Source organism: Zalophus californianus, chromosome 1 (assembly GCF_009762305.2).
Source record: "Zalophus californianus isolate mZalCal1 chromosome 1, mZalCal1.pri.v2, whole genome shotgun sequence".
NCBI lineage: Eukaryota > Metazoa > Chordata > Mammalia > Carnivora > Otariidae > Zalophus > Zalophus californianus.
The window spans coordinates 788,657-798,253 of record NC_045595.1 but is presented as its reverse complement, the minus strand read 5'-3'; positions in this window follow the sequence as shown (position 1 = coordinate 798,253).

The window sequence follows — 9,597 nt, the reverse complement described above, 5'->3', positions numbered from 1 at the left end:
CGCGCGCAGACTCGAGTCCCCCGAGTTTGCAGCAGCGCAGACCCGCTTGGCTGCGAGCCGACGGAGCCCCTCCTAGAGGCGCTCGCGGGCCGGGGGTGGTTCAGCCTGGACTGGTTCCCAGAAGGGGGTGTCTTGTTAAAGGCTGTTCTCTTGGCAGTTGTGCCGGTCCTTCCGCAGCGGAGCCTTTCGCGCAGCTGCGCGTCTCGGGGTCTGGGATGGTCAGCAAGCATTTGAGGGCGTGCCGTGCTGAGGACAGTGGCCCTCGGGGAGCTCAGTCTGAGGGAGAAGACGGGTCGAGTGGTGACAGCAACGTCCCAGCGCTTTACCCTACCCAGCCTCGTTTAGCGCAGGAACCGTAGAAGGCCGGGATCTGATTACTCCGTTATTTTGGTTACAACAGCGCAAAGTCTGTTAGCCAAACGCTTCCTGCGTCCTGCAGCCTGACCTGGCTTCAGCCTGGTGCTGCCCGTGCTCCCTAGCAGTCCCGTGTGTGCTGGCTTCAGCTGGAGGGTCCGCTGGCGCGGGGGGCTGGTGCCTCTGCCCGTGCGCTCCGGGCTTCTCCGCCCTCCGTGGAGTCGTGGGGTCGCTGCACGCGCTTGCTCCAACAGCGTCGCCGGCTTCTGACTTGGCTGCTGAAGGTTCCCAAGAGCACAACCCATTTTACAGGCGAGGAAACCCACAGAGAAGAAGGTTGACTTATTTGTCCAAAGCAGAGCTGAGATTTTGTTTTTAAGATTTGTAATTTATTCCAGGAAGACAGAGCATGGGGGGGGGACGGTAGAGGGAGAAGCAGACCCCCCGCTGAGCAGGGAGCCAGACTGACTCTAGGCTCCATCCCAGGCCGTTGGGATCATGCATGACCTGAGCTGAAGGCAGGTGCTTCACTGACTGAGCCACCCAGGTGCCCCTAGAACTGAGATTTGATAGGAAAGTAGCTCCAAAGCTCCATGAAATACTGATGAAGCTAATACAGGAGAAGTTCAGGAAACCAAGAGAGTAACAGACAATTTTGTTTGTGGTCAGGGGTGGAGGGGATCGTGGAAATGACATTTAGCCTGAAATCCTGATGTCTGAATGGCCTGGGGACTGGGGGAGAGTGTTCAGAGCTTAGGGGCCATGCAAAGGTCCTGGGGTGGTGGAAGGTCCTACTTGTAAGAGAAAGTAAGTGATGCCTAGTGAGGCTAAGAACAAGGGTCAGGGAAGCAGAGGGAGCTCCTCAGGCTTAGGTGTGTTTTTGGTTTTGTTTTTAATTTATTATTTTATAATAATTACAAATCCACAGAAGTTTGCAGAAGTAGTCCAGAGAGGAACCTTGTACCTGTCCCTCCATTTCCCCCTGTGGTTGTATCCTGTATATCTGTAATACAATATCACAACCAGGACACTGAGATGATAAAGTGGTGTGTGGAGCTCTGAGCCGTTGTACGATGCATAGATTTGTGTACCCACCACCCTAGTCAAGACACAGGACCTTCCCCTAGCCACAGAGATCTCCCTCCAGCTGCCCCGACAGACCCCCACAGGCGCCCCACTGCCATCCCTCGTCCCTGGGCACCGCAAGTCTGTTCTCCATGTCTCTAATTCCCTGTGAATGCTCTGTAAATGCAACCATACAGCACATAACCTTTGGAGACCTCTTCTCACTCAGCACAGTACTCCGGAGAGGCGTTCAAACTCTCCCGCGTTAGGAGTTCTTCCTTTTTGTCTTGAGTAGTGTTCCATGCGGTGCATGTGCCGGATAATCTCCCTCTTTTAAGGTCCCTGCTGTCAACCGTACGTATACATAGTTTCCAGGGATCAGAGTGTGGACATCGTCCCCATCTATCCCACGGGATCAAGGAGTGGAGGGCATGATCTAGACGCTGGCACGCCACGTCTGCCCTGTGTTCCCAGATTCAAGCACACCCATACAGCTGCAGGCAGGCCAGGAAAGTTGTCTCCGTTCTAGGAGCCACTTGCCCCATCGTAAGGGAGGTTCGCGGAGGAGAAGGGACATCTGAGGACAGCTAGCAAACCCTCATTGGAGCCTGTCCGCATTTCAACCCAGGGGTGGTTGAGAGGATTCACCAGGCCCTTGCCTGTGAGTGTCTTGTAGGCTGCCTGGCACCCCACAGCTGGGGCCCTGGTGGGCACAGAGCAGTTAATATCAGGGAGGCAGGTGCTGTGGGGTGGACAGAAGACGTGCTCCTTGGGCACATCGCCTCTGCCTCAGTTTACCCACTGTGAATTAGGGGAGACTGCATTGGGTATCTCCCCTGTGATCCTGCTGCCCCTTACCTGTAGTCACAGTGGTAGAGAAGGCTGGTTTGTCTTGTTCCCCACCCAGCCTGGGGGAGAAGCCTGGCCTTCCCTCCAGTGTTTGGGGGGCCTGGAGCCTTGGAGTGCAGTCCAGGATTGAGTGACTGAGTGAGTGATCAAGTGGGCAGATGCGTCCCTGTGGGGCCGCCCAGTGGACTGTGCCAGGAAGCCCCACGTAGACCAGAGCAGAGTCTGTGGCACTCAGGACCCTTATCTCCGTAGCATGTAAAATAGAGGGAGGGCTGCATCTGTGACTCTGGGGGGCTGAGAAGAAACCCCAAAGAGAAAGGCCCCCACACATCCTAGGCCTCTCCTGCCTAGACCTAGGTAGCAGCAGCCCCACGGTGAGTGAGCTCTTCTCTTACCTGCCTCCTGTGGGCTGCTCCTGGCCCACGCTGTCACCCCTCTGCGTCTTTGATGGTGTGGCAGGCAGAACCCTAAGATAGTCCCCAGTGGCTCACGACCTTGTGTCATGCCCTCCCCTTGAGTGTGAGTAGAATTTGCAGTGTGATGGGTGTCACATCTCTGATTATATGTTTTACGTGGAGGTGAAAGGATTTTCTGGATGGAATTAAGGTCCTTTAATCAGTTGACTTTTAGGGGCGCCTGAGTGGCTCAGTAGGTTAAGCGTCTGCCTTCGGCTCAGGTCATGATCCCGGGGTCCTGGGATCAAGCCCCACATCAGGCTCCCTGCTCAGCGGGGAGCCTGCTTCTCCCTCTCCCTCTGCTGCCCCCCGTGCTTGTGCTCTGTCTCTGTCAAATAAATAAATAGAATCTTTAAAAAGAAAATCAGTTGATCTTTAGTTAATGAAAAAGGAGATTATTTTGGTGGGCCTGACCTAATCTGGGGAGCCCTTTAGAAGAGGGACTGGGGGTCCTCTTGAGGTCAGAGGGACTCTCCTGTGTCCGTGGAGAAGCAGGACACTGCAAGGTATGCAGCAGCCCGGAAGGAATCGTGCCAACAGCCCTGTGAGCTTGGAAGGGGCCCCGCCTCCCTCAGGGCAGCACAGGCCCAGCCAACCCCTGGAACGCCACCGCAGAGACCCTGAGCAGAACACCCAGCCCTGTGTTCCCCGGGCTCCCGACCCACAGAAACTTCCAGATGAGCGTTGTTTTAAGCCTCTAAGTTTGTGACCAGTTACACGTTGCAGTAGAAGACAGATGGCGTTCCTCCGTCCGCCATGGTGGAGTTCCCAAGCTCCCTCTCCTGCCTTCCTCGCTTGTTGTTTCCGTGGTCTCCCTGGCCACCTCCAGAGGCCCAGGTCAAGGTTCAGCTGCTTCAGGGAACCCTCCCTGGGAGCCCGCAGCCGGCCTGTACCTACGGCGTGGTGGTCACTGGTGGGGTTCCTGTCTGTTCCGTTCTTCCTCCTGACACGTGGCACAGGGGGACTCGCACTTGCTGCCCCCGCCAGCGCGGGCATGGCTGTGGCACACGGGTGCCAGCGGGAGAAACGTGAGCAGGGCACTGTGGCCAGCGAGCGTTTGCCCTCCTCCTCCGCTTCCTGCTTGCCCCAGGAGCCGGTTCTGCTCTGGGTGCTGGCTGCCGCCCACCCCCTCCGCCCTGGCCAGGCCCAAGAGCAAGGAGGGTGGTGACACAGTTGAGCCCCACCGACCGTAGTGGATGACTGGGGTAGGAGTTTCTTTAGCTGCCATAACGAAACAGTGTCATCTGGTGCCTTAAAACAATAGTTATTTATGATCTTGTGCTTTTGGAGAAGTCGGAGATCCAGGCATAGGCAGAACTGGTTCCCTCAGGGGCTCTGAGGGAGCGGCAGTCCCACGTCTGTCTCCCGGCTCCTGGGGGCTCTGGCAGTCCGCCTCCGTCTTCACATGGACTCCTTCCCTCCCTTGTGTCCCTGTCTCCCTTTGTTTAAAAAGATCATCTATTTATTTATCTGACAGAGGCACCGCGAGAGAGGGAACACAAGCAGGGGGAGTGGGAGAGGGAGAAGCAGAGAGCAGGGAGCCCGATGCGGGGCTCGATCCCAGGACCCTGGGATCATGACCTGAGCCGAAAGCAGACGCTTAACGACGGAGCCCCCCGGACGCCCCGTCTCTCTTTATAAGGACACCAGTCACTGGAGTTAGGGCCCACCCTACTCCGTTATAATCTCCTTAGTTTCAGCAAAGACCCTATTCATGAGGTTCTGAGGTTCTCGGTGGACGTGAGTTTGGGGGGGGACAGTATTCAACGCACTCCCCGTAGCAGGTGAGAGAAATGAACCTTTGTTGTTTACAGACTCTTGAGCCGCAGGGTGTTTGTTATATCGCGTAGTGTCGCTGATTTACACTGTAATGTAATTATTTGTCTGCATACTTGTTTTCACCTGGACACTGACCTCCTGCCAATGGGAGGTGGCCTATCATTCGTTATTGTACTGTACAGGTTGGAGAAGAATTAGTTTTACCAGCTGACACCAGAACATACTTTAGAGAGGCAGGTGGGCTTGTTTAGGAGAATACCTTAGTTAGTACTGGGGACTGGTCAGGGCAGCCCTTACGATGTGAGGTGAAAGGGTGCACAGAGAAGCCGCTAAGCTTCCCAGCAGGAGGAGATTGCCACCATTTGAGAGGAGAGGGAGAGGAGGGGCTGCCTGAGGTCGGTGGAGAAGGCAGAGCCTGTGGACGTCACGGCACCCAGCAGCACCCTATCCGGGGGCCCTGTGCTGCAGAACAGGAGTTGGCCACACCCTCCCTGAGCTGGGGCTGCTCGGCTGAAGCAGAGGACAAGCTGCCAGCCAGTGGCACGCTGTGCGGTCCACCGAGAGCTCAGTGTGGACAAGGGGACTGGAAGGCGCGTGCAGGGTGCCGCGGAGACCACGCTCCCGGTTACAGCAGCCCTAGCCCTGAGCTCCTCATGCTGCCAAGGCCCAGAGTGTTGACCCAGCCACAGGGCTGTGCTGGCGCTGGCCGCCGGGTGGGTGCAGGGCAGTCCCGGAGGAGGCCATGGCCGGCACTCCATCGTGATCCTGAGTTTTGATGGGTTACCTTGGGCCTGCATTACCTTTGGCATGGTTTTTAGAAAAAGGTGACCGAAGAAGTAAAGTATTTTAAAACCACCTATGTTATGCTTCCCTGATGTGGGACTGGCTCCCTCCAGGCTGCTGGACTGACTGCTGTGTACCCCTTCCCAGCAGGCTGCCCCACCATCAGCGGTCCTGTGGGCCTGTCCGTGGCTTTGCTGACAGCTGTGAAGAAGCCGTAGGCCCCGCTTCGCAGCCCTGACCCCAGTCGTGGCACTGACGGGCTCTCATGCCCCAGCCTCTCCTCGGTAGTGCTGCCATTTACGGCCTTCCTGGGCACCACGGAGGCTTGAGCAGCATCCCTAGTCCCCACCCACTTGATGCCAGGAGCGCCCCTGGTCATGTCAGCCACAGACATCCTCGGACGTTGCCCAGTGTGCCCTGCGGGCAGGGTCCCCCGGATGAGGTCCATGGCCACAGACTAATTGCATCCCTGCCATCATTCCTGGAGGTAGCCTCGAATGGGTCAGCTTGCGCCCTGGGGTATCCTCGGGACAGGCTTGGCCCTGCACCCAGTATGGGCTCACTGCCTGGTGTGTGAAGAAATGAAAGAAAAGACAGCCCTGACAGCACGAGGCTTTCTCCTCCAGAACTTCCTGCTGCCCATCAGGACTTCCCTTTGGGTGGTGGGCCACTGTGGGAGGAGGGAGAAGCCCCATCTTTGTCCTTCACCTCTCCTGGCGTGCTGAATCTGATTTTGGCTGTTTGCATTTAGCACGTCCGAGGTTCTTCCCCACAGGGCTCCTGACCTGGTGCGGTCCAGAGGGGCTGTCCTTTGGCATGTGCCCAGGATTAACAAATCAAGATGAAATGTGGACGGGACAGCTTGGGGTGCCCGGTGGGAGTTTCTGCACAGAGCATAGATCATATGTCTATTACTTTTTTAGGGCTGTTGTAACAAAGTACTACAAACAGAAATTTACTGTCTCCTAGTTAGGGAAACCAAAAATCCAAACTGAAGGTGTCACAGGGCCATGCTCCCTCTGGAGGCTCCTGGGGAGCATCCTTCTTGCCTCTTCCAGCCTCTCATGGCCTTGGAATCTCTCGGTTTATGGATGCAGTCTTTTCTCTGTGTGTCTGTGTCCAAATTCCCTTCATCTTATAAGCACACTGCTCGTTGGATCTAGGTCCATTCCGATCCAGTATGACCTCATCTTAACTACTAACGTCTACAAAGACCCTATTTCCCAATAAGGCCCCAGTCACGAGTTCCTGAGTGTTAGGACTTCAGCATAACCTTGGGAGACACATTCAACCCATAAAAACATCACACTTAACAAGTTCCTCACCATGTCACCTGTGCTCAGTGCTGTGAGCAGCAGTCTTACACATTACCATTTGCCAGGTGAAATACGGGATTAAATTATTAGGTATACATTAGGTGTAGATTATGGGGTACGTGTTATACATATAGAAAATGCTCGTTAGATACGTTATTAACATACAGTTGATCATTTAGTCAGGTTAACCATTAACATCCTAAAAGTATATGTCATATATATAAATTTCAGTGATAACTGGGTGTTCTGTATTTTTATTTGGTAAATCTGGCAACCCTGTTTAATAATTGGATTTATAGACTTTTCTCCAAAGGGACAAATGGAACTTCTAGGAACATAATACTGATTTTCCTATTTCTGCAAGAACCTTTGGTTTGTAGCAGTTGGAGTCTTGTCTTGAATAACGGGGATGCTTTCAACAGTGTGTGTATGAGTGTGTACAGAAGCCTCCAGAAACAGGAAAATTGGTTATGAGATACAGATTTTAAAACACGATGGGGCGGGCGTCTGGGTGGCTCAGTTGGTTGAGCATCCGACTCTTGATTTCAGCTCAGATCATGCTCTCAGAGTCCTGAGATCGAGCCCCATGCAGGGCTCCCTGCTCAGCGGGGAGTCTGCTTGACATTCTCTTCCTCTCCCTCTGCCCCCACTCACATGTGCTCGCTCGCTCTCTCTCAAAATAAATAAATAAAATATTTTTAAAAACATGTTGGTTGCCCTTTTTAATCAAACATTTAAAACTAATTTTATTGTGGTTTTGTGCTGTTAAAATTTGCGTACAACGTACCCATTTAAAGTGTGCAATTCAGGGGCGCCTGGGTGGCTCAGATGGTTAAGCATCTGCCTTCGGCTCAGGTCGTGGTCCTGGGATCGAGTCCCACATCGGGCTCCTGGCTCATCGGGGAGCGTGCTTTCCCTCTCCCTCTGCCTCTCCCCTGCTCGTGCTCGCTCTGTATCTCTGTGTCTCAAATGAATAAATTAAAAAATTAAAAAATAATAAAGCGTGCGATCCAGTGATATTTATTCACAATGTTTGCAATCACTACCTCTGTCTAGTTCCAGAACATTCCATCACCCCAAAAGAAGCCCTGTCCCCATTAGCACTCACCGCCCCCTCAACCTGTTCCCCAGCCCCCACGAGCACCCTTCCTGTCCGCGGATGAGCCTGTTCTGGACGTGTCACCCGCGTGGACTCTCACCCCGTGTGGCCTTCCATGTCTGGTTCCCTCTCTGAGCGTCGTGGGCTCGGGGTCCGTCCCCGGGGCCGCGCGTGTGGCGCTCCACTGCTTTTCAAAGCCGAGTAACAGTCCCCGGTGTGGTGTGATAAGCTAAAATGGCCACAGAAAGACACCCATATCCTAATTCCTGGAACCTATGAACGTTGTCCAGCAGAAAAGGCATTTTAAGATATGATTAAGTTAAGGACCTTGACGGGAGATGATCCAGGATTATCTGAGTCCCGGTGTCATCGCAGGGGCCCTGATTTGGGGGGCGCGGATTTGACGCACACATAAAGAAGCCACGTGAAGCTGGAGGCAGAGACTGGAGGGATGCAGCCACAAGCCAAGGGACCCCTGGGGCCCCCAGGAGCCAGAAGAGGCCGGAGGGACCCTCCCTGGAGCCTCCAGAGAGAGTGGCCTGGCGATTTTGACCCAGTGAACATGACTGGGGCCTTCTGACCTCTAGAGCTGTGAGATATAAATCTCCAGGGGGCGCCTGGGCGGCTCAGTCGTTTGGGCGTCTGCCTTTGGCTTGGGTCATGATCCTGGGGTCCTGGGATCGAATCCTAGATCTTGCTCCTGAGCAAGGAGCCTGCTTTTCCCCCCTGCTTGTGGTCTCTCTCTCTCGCTGACAAATGAATAAATAAAATCTTAAAAAAAAAAAATCTATGTTTTAATCACCCAGCATGCAGTTAACTTGATTCTGCCGCCGTTCCGGGCTGAATTGTGTCCTCTCCAAATCCGAATGTTGAAGTCCTAATCCTCAGGATGTGACTGCATGTGGATACAGGGTCTTTAAAGAGATCATTCCATTAGAATGAAGTCACGAGGGTGGGTCCTGACCCAGTAGGACTGGTGTCCTTATAAGAAGAGATTAGGACACAGGAGACCAGAGGGCTGTCTACACAATGAGGGGAAACCAGCCCCGCCAACACCTTGACCTCAGACTTCCGGTTTCCAGAACTGGGAGAGAGGTGTCTAGCTCCCCCAGCGTGGTATTTCGTGACGGCAGGCTGAGCAGGCAGAGACAGCAGCCTTGGGTAACTGATACCAGCTTATATTTGTGCCCCCGCCACCACAACGACTCGGTGCCTGGTGCCCCTGCCACACGTGTGCCTGTCCTGGAATTACCCCCCGCCAGACCTGGCTGCTGGCTGAGCTGTGGGCGTGGAGGGAGAATGGTGCAGCTGCTGTGGAAACATGTCTGGCAGTTCCTCAAAAAGTTAAAAATAGAAGGATCATATGACCCGGCAATCCCACTCTGGGTATCTACCCAAAAACACTGAAAGCATCGAAATATCAAAAAGATAATCTGCACACCGCGTTCGCAGCAGGAGAATTTACAGTAGACAGAAGTTGGAAGCCCCCCGGTGTCCACCCACAGATGAAGGGTACACACGGCACGGTCCGTCCCCACGCGGGAACACGCTCCAGCCTCAGGAAGGAAGGGACCCTGACGCCTGCCACGACGTGGAGGGACCCCGAGGACCCCACTCCCAGGAGGTCCCCAGGAGTCCCGTCCCCACAGACAGAGAGGAGAGGGTGGGAGCCGGGGGTTGGGGCAGGGGGTGGGGAGTCCATGCTTCATGGGGACAGAGTCTCCGTGTGGGGAGATGGAAAGTTCTGGAGACGGAGGGTGGGGGTGGCTGCAGGACCGTGTGAGTGTGCCTCATGCCGCTGAGCTGTGCACTTAGAGACGCTTAAGATGGTAAATTTTATGTGTATCATACAACATTAAGAAAAAAATTTTAAACCCCATTCCTACAAGCCAGGCAT